Here is an 11,030-nt window from a genome sequence, read left to right as displayed (position 1 = left end):
AGAAAATGTGGTACATTTACACAATGGAGTACTACTCAGCTATTAAAAAGAATGAATTTATGAAATTCCTAGGCAAATGGATGGACCTGGAAGGCATTAATCTGAGTGAGGTAACCCAATCACAAAAGAACTCACATGATATATACTCACTGTAAGTGGATATTAGCCCAGAAACTTAGAATACGCAATATACAAGATACAATCTGCAAAGCACATGAAACTCAAGAAGAACGAAGACCAAAATGTGGACACTTTGCCCCTTCTCAGAATTGGGAACAAAACACCCTTGAAAGGAGTACAGAGACTTAGTTTGGAGCTGAGACGAAAGGATGGACCATCTAGAGACTGCCATACCTGGGGCTCCATCCCATAATCAGCCTCCAAATGCTGACACCATTGCATATACTAGCAAGATTTTGCTGAAAGGACCCAGATATAGCTGTCTCTTGTGAGGCTATGCCGGGGCCTAGCAAACACAAAAGTGGATGCTCACAGTCTGCTATTGGATGGATCACAGGGCCCCCAATGGAGGAGCTAGAGAAAGTACTCAAGGAGCTAAAGGGGTCTGCAACCATATAGGTGGAATAACAATATGAACTAACCGGTACCCCCCACCCCCAGAGCTCATGTCTCTAGCTGCAAATGTAGCAGAAGATGGCCTAGTCGGCCATCATTGGAAAGAAAGGCCCATTGGTCTTGCAAACTTTATATGCCTCAGTACAGGGGAACACCAGGGCCAAGAAGTGGGAGTGGGTGGGTAGGGGAGTCGGGGTGGGGGGTATGGAGGGTATGGGAGACTTTTGGGATAGCATTGGAAATGTAAATGAAGAAAATACCTAATTAAAAAAAGATAAGAAAAAAAAGAATTTCTTGGATGTATTTGGTATGTTGGATATGGACCTGTTTCCAGATACAAGGATAATTTTGGTACCTGCTCTTATGCTAACTAGTCTCGTCCCCCTAAAAGAATATTAAATAAGCAATTGTGTGCCTAATTACTTAATTGCAATGATGATATGGCATATGATAAGAAGCAGTGGGGCAATACGAAGATTAACATTTGCTATAGCAGAACTGAACAGACTTGTAGGAATGGATGCATCCTTATGTGGTAGATATAAACTGTGAGGAGTAAGCATAGGTCTTGGTATGTAACTCCCTTACCTAATTGACTCTCAGTTTCCATAGTGGTAGTCTGGGAATAGATTACTAATGTGCTAAGACATGCACTATATTCAGAGAGATGTTGGGCCCATGGTATGTGCTCAGCAGAAACTAGATACCATGTTTTGAGTCTCTCTGCTTGGTAAGTACACTTTTGGATTCTAAACTAGCTAGGTCAACCCATCACTCTAAGTCCTAGCTGTAGCTAATGAGAAGTATGAATTCTGTGCCCTGCATTGTTAACCGAATGACCTATGAAGCTACCTTCTCAGAATGCAATTTTAAGATGACACACAAGATTAACATCTAGAGCTGAGGGCTTTTGGAAAGGTAGAGAAGGAAGTATAGTGAGGTGGTCCTTAGAGAAACTTTTCTGTCACACAAGCTCAGGAATACAAACATCACAAATTCTTCACCTTCAGAGTCATATAATTCATAAACAACTTAACCTCTAACAGACCAGGACCATCCAGACCCAGTGAAAGGCTTCTTTTCCTAACACCATTGTGCTTCTCTGTAAGCATGATAAAATGCAGTAGGGTAGGCACAGAAAACAAAACAAAGGGATTAGTTGGGAATATTTTCATCTACACTGATGAACGGAGATGTATTTCAAAAAGACCAGACTCAAACTAGGTGGATGTGTATTCACTATTGGTACCGTGTAAGTAACATAGTGGTAAACGGCATCTCCTAACCCACAGGACAACACCTGTTCAATAATCTAGAGTTGGTACCTGTGACTGCAGGTGCAAGAATAAAACGCACTAACAGAAGAACAGTTAGAAGTGACAAATCCAAGCTAGCACAACTTGTCGTCACACTGAGCAGGTGTGCATGATTTGAATTGAGTCAATTGCCCTTCTCTTGCTTTTACTCTGTCAGCTCTGCTGCCCTTGCACTTTGGACAAGTAGTTACTATCCGGGACATGTTGGCTGGTCTTACGTCAATTTGACACACAAACTAGAGGTATCTGAAAGGAGGGAACTTAACTGAGAAAAATGCCTCCATAAGACCCAGTGATAGGCCATTTTCTCAATTAGTTATTGTTGGTAGAAGGCCCATCCAATTCTGGGTGGTGCTATCCATGAGCTGGCCCTGGATTCTATAAGGATGCTGGCTGAGCAAGGCATGGGAATCAAGTAAACAGCACCCTTCCATTGCCTTAGCTTCAGCTCCTGTCTCCAGGTTCCCTGATTTCTTTTAGTGATCAATAGCAATGTAGAAGTAAAATCTGAATAAACCCTTTCCTCCCCAACTTGCTTTTCGGTCATGGTGTTTAATCAATCCAATAGTAACCCTAACTAAGACACCAGGAGAAACAGAAGCTCGGGTATGAGCTAAGGCTGCTAAATTGCTGGCTTCCCCCCTCTTGTGTGGGTTTCTGCCTTCTTGTCTGTTACCTCTAACAGACGTTTTCTGTTGCATAGCAAATCTTCCTTCCTGTGTGATCCCAAATGATTATTCTTGCTGGGACAGGGAAGTATCACTGTTTTTCTGTTCAAAACAGTTTCCAGATGAACACTCCTGACTTGCGTATGGTGCTGTGTGACAGGCTTTCCCAGGCATTTTCTGGCACCAGAGAGTAGACAAAAATGATGTTGAGCCTGTCAAACGCATTGTAGCATCAGCTGAAATTAACCACCCCACCAGACTTGACATGCAAAAGAAACATAATTTATTAGCTCACTCACTTCAGGAGAGCTGAAATTCTTTTTAAGAAATTAGAGATTCAGCAGTCAATAATTCTCTCTAATCTTGCAGAAGATCCACACAGTTCACTACTCTTGGCAACTCCAGTTCAAGGGGAGCTTTAACTCCCTCCTCTCTTGGCTTCTGTGGGAACTGCACACCTGTAGTACACTTTCACCACATACAAGCAAACACACATACACACATGTAAAATAAAATCAATAAAATGTTTTTAAAGGAATTCAAGATTTCTTTGGGCAAGCCCTACAAGTAGTTTTTAATTAAGTTTAATTTTCCTTGTCTAGGTTATTCCCTGGGAAGGGAATTTAAAGCCGTCAAGAAACTTCCTAACCCAGGATGCTCTGCATATCTTGGGGTTCAGAGCCATGTTTCTCACATAGAAGTATTACCAGATTATTTAGGTAGACCTAACAAGATGGAATTGGCCACTTATCTTTCCTAGGATAATTAAACAAACAAATAATGGCAAGAAGTAAAAAAAAACCTTAATTCAGTCTGGCCACATTAGGACTAATGACAAGAAGTTCATTGGCTTTCCCCTGCCAAATCTATTCACAAGCTGGAGGGAGAAGTGGCCAATAAGCACTTGCTGCTATTCCAGAGGACCTGAGTTCTGTTCCAAGCAGTCCTAACTGGGGCATGCAACCCCCTGTAACTCAAGCTCCAAATATCCTCACACCTTCTTCCGGACTCTTCAGGTACCTGCACACAGATAACATAAATAAAAGTAAAATAAATAAATAAATAAATAAATAAATAAATAAATAAATATTTTAAGAAGACTGTTCTTCCCAAAGAAATAGAAACTTAAGTTGGAATAATTAAGAATGAAGGATTAGAGTTCAGAGTTGTTTTGACCCTCAGGTTGCGTGTACCTAGCCCTAAAAGAACAGGACCCAGAAGCAATGAATTATTTCTTCCTGACCCAGTTGCCCCAGCAACAGCATCTTTGTTTTAACCGTAGCAACAGCTGAATCACATGTATATTTTTCTAACACATGTAAAAAGAGCTTTGTTGCATCCTCATCAACATATCATCCCAGGCATACTGCCTGATGCCTTCTCAGACGTCTTACTAACAGAATCCTTCCCCAGAGCACAGGGAAGACTGACAAAATCATGGCTCAGAAGTCTGAGAGTCAGCCCTAGAGATAACCTAGCAAGGTTCCAAGATGTACTTGGTAAGTCCAGCTCTTCCTGTGGATCATCCAGCCCTTAAGAGAGACGACTGCTCTCAAGAGAGAGCCACCGCTTTGACGTTTTCTCCTCTCATATTTTGGTTAGGAACTTGGCAACTTTAGGCCTACTTAACAATTCTTTGTGCTGTTATTTTTTACCTCAAATACATAGTGGTTTTCTGTTTTCCTGGGACCTTGAATGATATAGGTGTCTATTGTTTATTGATATGATCTCTGAAGTCCTGAGAGCTTTCATGAGAACACTTTGAAAAATCAGATGTGCAGCACAATTGGGATGATTATGATCAACACATGATGAAGGTCTACACACTACATACCATGGGGAGAAATTTATTATGGTTCCCTCATTCACTGGTCACAACAGTCCTCTGAGACCTATGGTACAGTCACCCTGGCCTTACAGAGGCAAAAACTGAGGTACAGGGAAATGTCATGGCCTACACGAGGTAGGAAGCAAATAAGCCAGAGGGCACGAGATTCAAGTCTGCTCCTGGTTCTCATCTTTGATTCTTTTAGTCAGCTAGCATAACTCATCATTCTGAAGGAATAGGTATTCAGCTTCACAGAAGCTCCCCTCAGACCAAGAAAGCAGAGACCAAGGCTTCGTGTGGCTCTAAATGTTCAATGTGGTAACTCGCTATTGTAAGAAATACATAGTAAATATTTGAGTTGAAACTTGAAGCTTGAAAGAGTTGAACCAGGACTTGAAAAGACAGTGACTCGAGTGAAGAGAGGTTAAGTCCTCAAGCTCTTTTGGTGCATCCATTTAAAATGGCTTTGAAAGCAGATGCAGGGTGTGGCATTTAAGGACTTTGATGCTGGAGAGGAAAATCTACTTGAGACACTTTGTATGTAGTACCTAAGGGAATTCTCAGAAACTGGCATCAGCCTAAGAAAGATGGTGCTGAATCCATTGAGAAAAAAAAAAAAAAATGAGTGCTGTGGCCAGAAGCTACAAAAGGCAGAAAGCTGGGAACCATATTAAATTGAGGACACACAACTTGCCTAATCTAACTGTAAATTTTATCCTGAGATGTCCTCATATTTAAAACAGTAATTGGTCTGCTTAAATAGGGCCATACAAGGAACTCTCTGCACTCCTTTTATTGGGAAATAAACCATAATTCCTGGAAAGTACTAGCAGTTTCTGAAACTGTAGTGACATTGGCAGGAGTCTTTCAATTAAAGATTACCAGGGGCTTAGCCCACTTCCGATACACATTTCATCCGGAGAACAGTACAGACCCTAGGCAGGCCTTACTATTACAACACCAATATGTTTTATAGTCTGGAGTTTAAACACTCCATTTGAAACATGAGTGACATGGAGAATGAAAGAATCTACTCCACTTTTCAATAAGTTTCCTATGACAACACATATAACAAAATATTTATTGAAAAATGAACAAGAGAATTAGTTTAGAACATTATAGAGCCTTCTCTGCTGATGCATATGTGAAGCCACTATGCATTTATTTCCATCCCTCTTGGACTTGTCCCCAAGTTATTACTCACATTCAGAAGAGTCACACAGTTTGGGCAGATGTTTGCTCAGAGCCTTGAAGTGTTGGGGATTTCCAGTCAGAACTTCTAAGTATAAAAGACTGCTGTCTTGGATTGATTTTCTGGGGAGTTTTTCAATTAAAAAGAAATCTCATTTGTTTGTTTTGAGACAGAGTCTCACTAAGTAAATCTGGCTATCCTGGGACTTCCAATGTAGACTAGGCAGGCTGCTAACTCACAGATGTCTGCTTGAATCTACCTTCTGAGAACATAGATAGATAGATAGATAGATAGATAGATAGATAGATAGATAGATAGATAGACAGACAGACAGATGTAGAGATAGAGATACATATAGATATTCCTAATAAGCTACAAATCTCTCTCTTATGAATTCTTTATTAGTATTCCCAGTGGAAGTACATGATTCAATAAATATCACTGTGGCTGAGGTATGATATCCAAAAATGTATCCATACTCAAGCAAAGTAAATATTTTAATCTATCTTCTTGGCACTCTAGGCTTCTGTTTCCCTATGGACAAAGCGTAGAAACATAAAATAATAAAAACAAATTGCAATTCTGGTGTTCATCTCTCTGAATACCAAGTGCTAAAGTAATAGTCTTCAAAGATTAAGAATCTACACACTGTCAACTGAAACTGTGCACAAAGATTTATAAAGATCTGGACACAGCCAGGTGGTACAGGTGACTTTATCCTATACCACACCCTTTCCATACTGGTCTCCAGATGAAATGTGCATCATAAGTGCGCTTTCATTTGGTTAAGCATTGGGTTATAAAATCTCAAGTAGGCTAATGAATACTGAGAGTTAATTGGCTCTTAAAAATCTCCTTGGAGGTCTTCTTTGTTCCATTGTGCTGGCACGAGTTATGAAATCTATAGTCCACACATTACTCGGTTTTCCAACTAAATTTTAATATTTAGCTAGATGAGAACAATAAACCCAATTATTATTCTCACCTTAAACCATTTCCCCAGAGAAAGAGCGAGTGAATGCCTGGCATCAGCCATTTATTCCTTTTTCCTCCTGTCAGTCATCTTAAGCATGTATTTGCTAAAAGACGTTCGTTCGTGCTCTTCCCAATGACCCTTCAGAGTTATCCATCAACTCCCTTCATCAGAAAGTGAAGTAGTAACCATCAAGTAGACTATACTTATTGACTTTCTTAAAAAAAAAAAAAACAAAAAAAAACAAAAAAAAACACTTGGAAGGATTCTGCCAACTTTAATAAATTAAATACAAAAGTCATAATAAGCATGGCCCTTCCCTTTTGTTCTCATTTGTAATAGAAACAACTTTAAGATATCAAAAGTTAGATCCCTAAAATTACCAGTTATTAAAATAACTGTTCTTTAGAGTCTAATAAAGTTCATTAGGCTACAGTTGTAAGTAAGGGTATTTACAGAGTGAATAAGGCCCATTGTTGGAAAGGGTTGGGGAAAATATTCATTAGCCTCCTCACTCTAATTGCCTGTTATTGTGTAATGGTGTGACATTGTTTACAAAATCACACATTTGTTCTGAAGTTGTCAATTAGAAACTTTCAGATTAGGTAAACAAATTATTTCACAAGAAGATGCTGTCTCCCTAAACCACTTTTTATGAAAAGAAAAAAATCAAATTGCCAGTTTCATAATGTGATAATCCCTGAGCTTCCACTTTGGGTCAAATTGCCACATAAGTGTACTTGAGCCCAAACTCCAACTACTTACTACCTACCACACACACTCAGTCATACAGACCCAATGCCCTCCATCACTGGGGCTCAGCCCTTTGGTATGTGTCTCAGTTAGGGTTTTACTGCTGTGAACAGACACCATGACCAAGGCAAATCTTATAAAGGACAGCATTTAATTGGGGTTAGCTTACAGGTTCAGAGGTTCAGTCCAGTATCATCAAGGTGGGAGCATCGCAGCATCCAGGAAGGCATGGTACAGAAGGAACTGAGAGTTCCACATCTTCATATGAAACTGCTAGCAGAATACTGGCTTCCAGGCACTAAAACAAGGATATTAAAGCCCACACCCACAATGACACACCTAACTGCAACAAGGCCACACCTACTTCAACAAGGCCACACCTCCCAACAGTGCCACTCCCTGGACCAAGCATATACAAACCATCACAATATGCATGATGTTACTAAGACAATTTCCAGTCTGCTACTGGTTAAATGGAATGGTTTGAGTTTGGTGTTTCCTCGTGGCTTATTTAAAATTGAATGAAGAAAGAACAATTTAGAAGGAAAAAAAGGGAAAGGTTGTAGAAAAAAGGAAAAGCAAACATGGTAGCTGATGTAGCCAATTATCTGAAGGATGGTATGAATTTGTTCAATCTGAAGGGAGGTATGTATTTGTTCAACTCTGTCTTCAGGTTTGATGCTCACAGTAGCCCACTTAAAATGCAGGGGGAAAAAGATGTTGAGCATCCCATGGGTCCTCTGAGAACAGGGATTATGGACAATCTGTCCACGTACACATTCATTCAATGACCCCTGGCGTGGTACCATCTTCATTTTATGAATGAGAAGACCAGCTCAGACAAAAATATATGTTAAATAATTTATAACAAGTATCTTAAATCTGAATCCAAGTTAAATAAAATTAAATATTGTTCTCTAGGTAGTGATCTTGGAAGAAGCAAAATGGAACCCAAATGTGTCTCTAGGCACGAGGCATCTTGTTATGTTTAGTAGAACTTGTAAATGAAGAATTTTTGACTTGTTTTTGTTTTAATACTTGTTTTCCTGTTTTCTCAAGAATTCCATGAGTAAGATATTGGGAGGGGGGGTCCATCCTTGCATTCTCAGTGTGTAGCACATAGGAAGAGTTCAGGAAATATGCTTCAGTTGTATCATGTGCTCAGTGTCTCTCATTAGTTCTTGTACGGTCTAAGCCAATTGATGCACAGACAGACAAATTCCATATCTATTGCTTGCAGATCTCTGCGATTTTAATCCCATGCCTAACTAATCGTGAGTTCTTTTTTTTTTTTTAAGCCAACCAGAACCAACTGCTTTCAAATCAGCTAGAAGTGTTCCCAAGTAGAATAGCAAACACTAGATGCTAACTACATGTCTGAAGATGTAGATGGTACAAACCACCATGACTTCATGCTGAGACTAGATATTATCATGTCCCCAGATTTAAGAAAGCTGACATTGGGATTTACAGAGGTTACATTAATTGTCCTAGAAGAAAGAATTTACCCAGAATGGAAAGGGTAAAACGCAAAATGAGCAGTCTAGAAGCCTTACTAGGAGTGAAGGAAAACTCAGGCATATGGGGATTTTACCTCCCTGGGCTGGGAACCACAGTACTCTCTTCCTGTTTTCCATAGCTGTCTCAGGGTGACCCAGGATGTACCTTAAGTCCTCACTTGGGTGGCACCTACAGTCCTCCACTCCAGATTGTTCGATACTCAGACTGCCTTCAGAATGAGGCTTCAAGTCCTTTTCCCTAACACTCCTCCCTTCCCACAAAGCAACATTTGGATGGTAGTGGCAGAAGCCATAGAATCCTCAAAGAATTTCCAAATTGGCACCATCTTTCTTTCCACTGTGTTTTCTTGCCCAGAATCCTGTGTCATGAGGAAAATAGTCTAAGACCAAAACTCACTCTGCAAGTTCTAATTGTGGGAAAAAACACAAAAATATTCCACCCTTAAAGATACAGGCCTCTACACATAAACCAGCCAACCTCTTCTGCTATGGAGTAGAGGAGGGTCTTCTTAGTTTCTGCTGATTACAGAGAGCCCTACAGCATCCAAACCCTCATGAGAAAAGCTCACAACCATGCTTACTTGCAAAATGGAAGGTAACCATCACAGGCCAGTGACTTTTTTTGCTCACCATCCACCAAACTAATGGCAGAGGGTTATAGTAACTGAGTGTTGGTCACAATTCCGTGTGTTGACTGGTCTTGGCTTCATGGTTTACCTTGGTTATGGTTGGGGTTTGTTTTATTTTTATTTTTTTTCTCATATATGCCTGATCCTGTGTTGGTTCTCTTATTCATTCATAGGAAGATAGGTACCAGGCTGCCTCATGGAGGATGATTTCATCCACTCCCCTGTTCCGCTTCCCTTGTTTCCCTCCAAGTCTCTGCAGAAGTGTCATTTCCTGCTAGGAGAGATATCTGATTCCTAGCCCAGGTCTGTCCCTTTATACTCTGAAACTTATTATTATAACCTTTATCTGGTTTGTTGTTCATTTCGCTCACAAGTTATGAATGTCATAAGGGTGGCTCCAATCCCAGAGAACCAACACAAGGATCAGTAAGAAAAAATGAAAATAAAACAAACCCCAACCATAACCAAGCTAAACTATGAAGCCCAGACCAGTCAACACACGGAATCACTATATTCTGTAAAATAGACACACTCTCCTTATAATGTGTCCCCTATACTTCCATGAGTAAGTGGCCACATCAAAGCCATTTTGAATGTTCAGAGTCTACCAATCCCAAATGTCTTGTATGTTTTCTAGGTGCTTTTTAAAAGAATCTCTTTCAATTTTTGAGGTTATACTAAAACCACATGATTTTCTCTTTCCTTTTCTCCCCCAAACCCTCCCATATGCCCTTCCTTGGTCTTTTTCAAATCCATGCCCTCTTTTTACATTAACTATGCTATATGAACATGTGTGCTCTTCCCTGGGGAAGACTGTTTCTCTGCTCTCAACATTCCTTAGTTGCCTGTAGTTCTTTGTTTAGGGCTGAGGCCTCCAGGCTTCCCCCTTCCACATTAGTGTAGCTACTGCCCTTGTGGAGCTTTTGTTTAGGAGGCTATTTTTGAGGTATAAATTCTGACATTCCTACAAGATACAGTCTCACAGCAACAATCCCTGAGCCTTAGGTACCAGTTGTGTTGTAGATGTATGTATCTGTTGAGACTGGGCTCTACAACACTGTGTTTTGATTGGTTATGGTTTTCTGTTTTCTAGGTTCTTGAAAACAGACCTTCACAAACCAAAAGAAAAGAATGGAATACTACCAGGGTGTCCCAACAATAGTACATATCTCTCTATTCTAAATTACAAATTACAAATAAAATTGGTTTATGAAGGTACAGATATCATGTGTAAAACTCCTTAGGTTAGTGATCAATTAATTTGGTTGGCTATCTAAACAGGAAAACAAATAGGTGCACTTGATAAAGTTAGTTTTTTAATAACCTAATTTGCCCTACCAGCAGAAATTATTTCAAGAGAACAAGAACAGCTATAGTTAAAATTGTATGTCCCTGTGGTCCTTGGGGCTAGCTCAAGCCATAGTTTTTTCCAGAGATGCTTGAGAACCAGAGTTTGATCCCAGCATCCACAAACAAAGCTGGGCATGGGTGTTCTTGCTTATGATGCCTTAATTAGGAAAGCAGAGATAGGAGCATGACTGGGGCTCACTGGCAGGCCAGCCTAGCCTACTGAAG

This window comes from Mus caroli, chromosome 18 (genome assembly GCF_900094665.2).
Source record: "Mus caroli chromosome 18, CAROLI_EIJ_v1.1, whole genome shotgun sequence".
NCBI classification, from domain to species: domain Eukaryota; kingdom Metazoa; phylum Chordata; class Mammalia; order Rodentia; family Muridae; genus Mus; species Mus caroli.
This window is presented reverse-complemented; position numbering follows the sequence as displayed.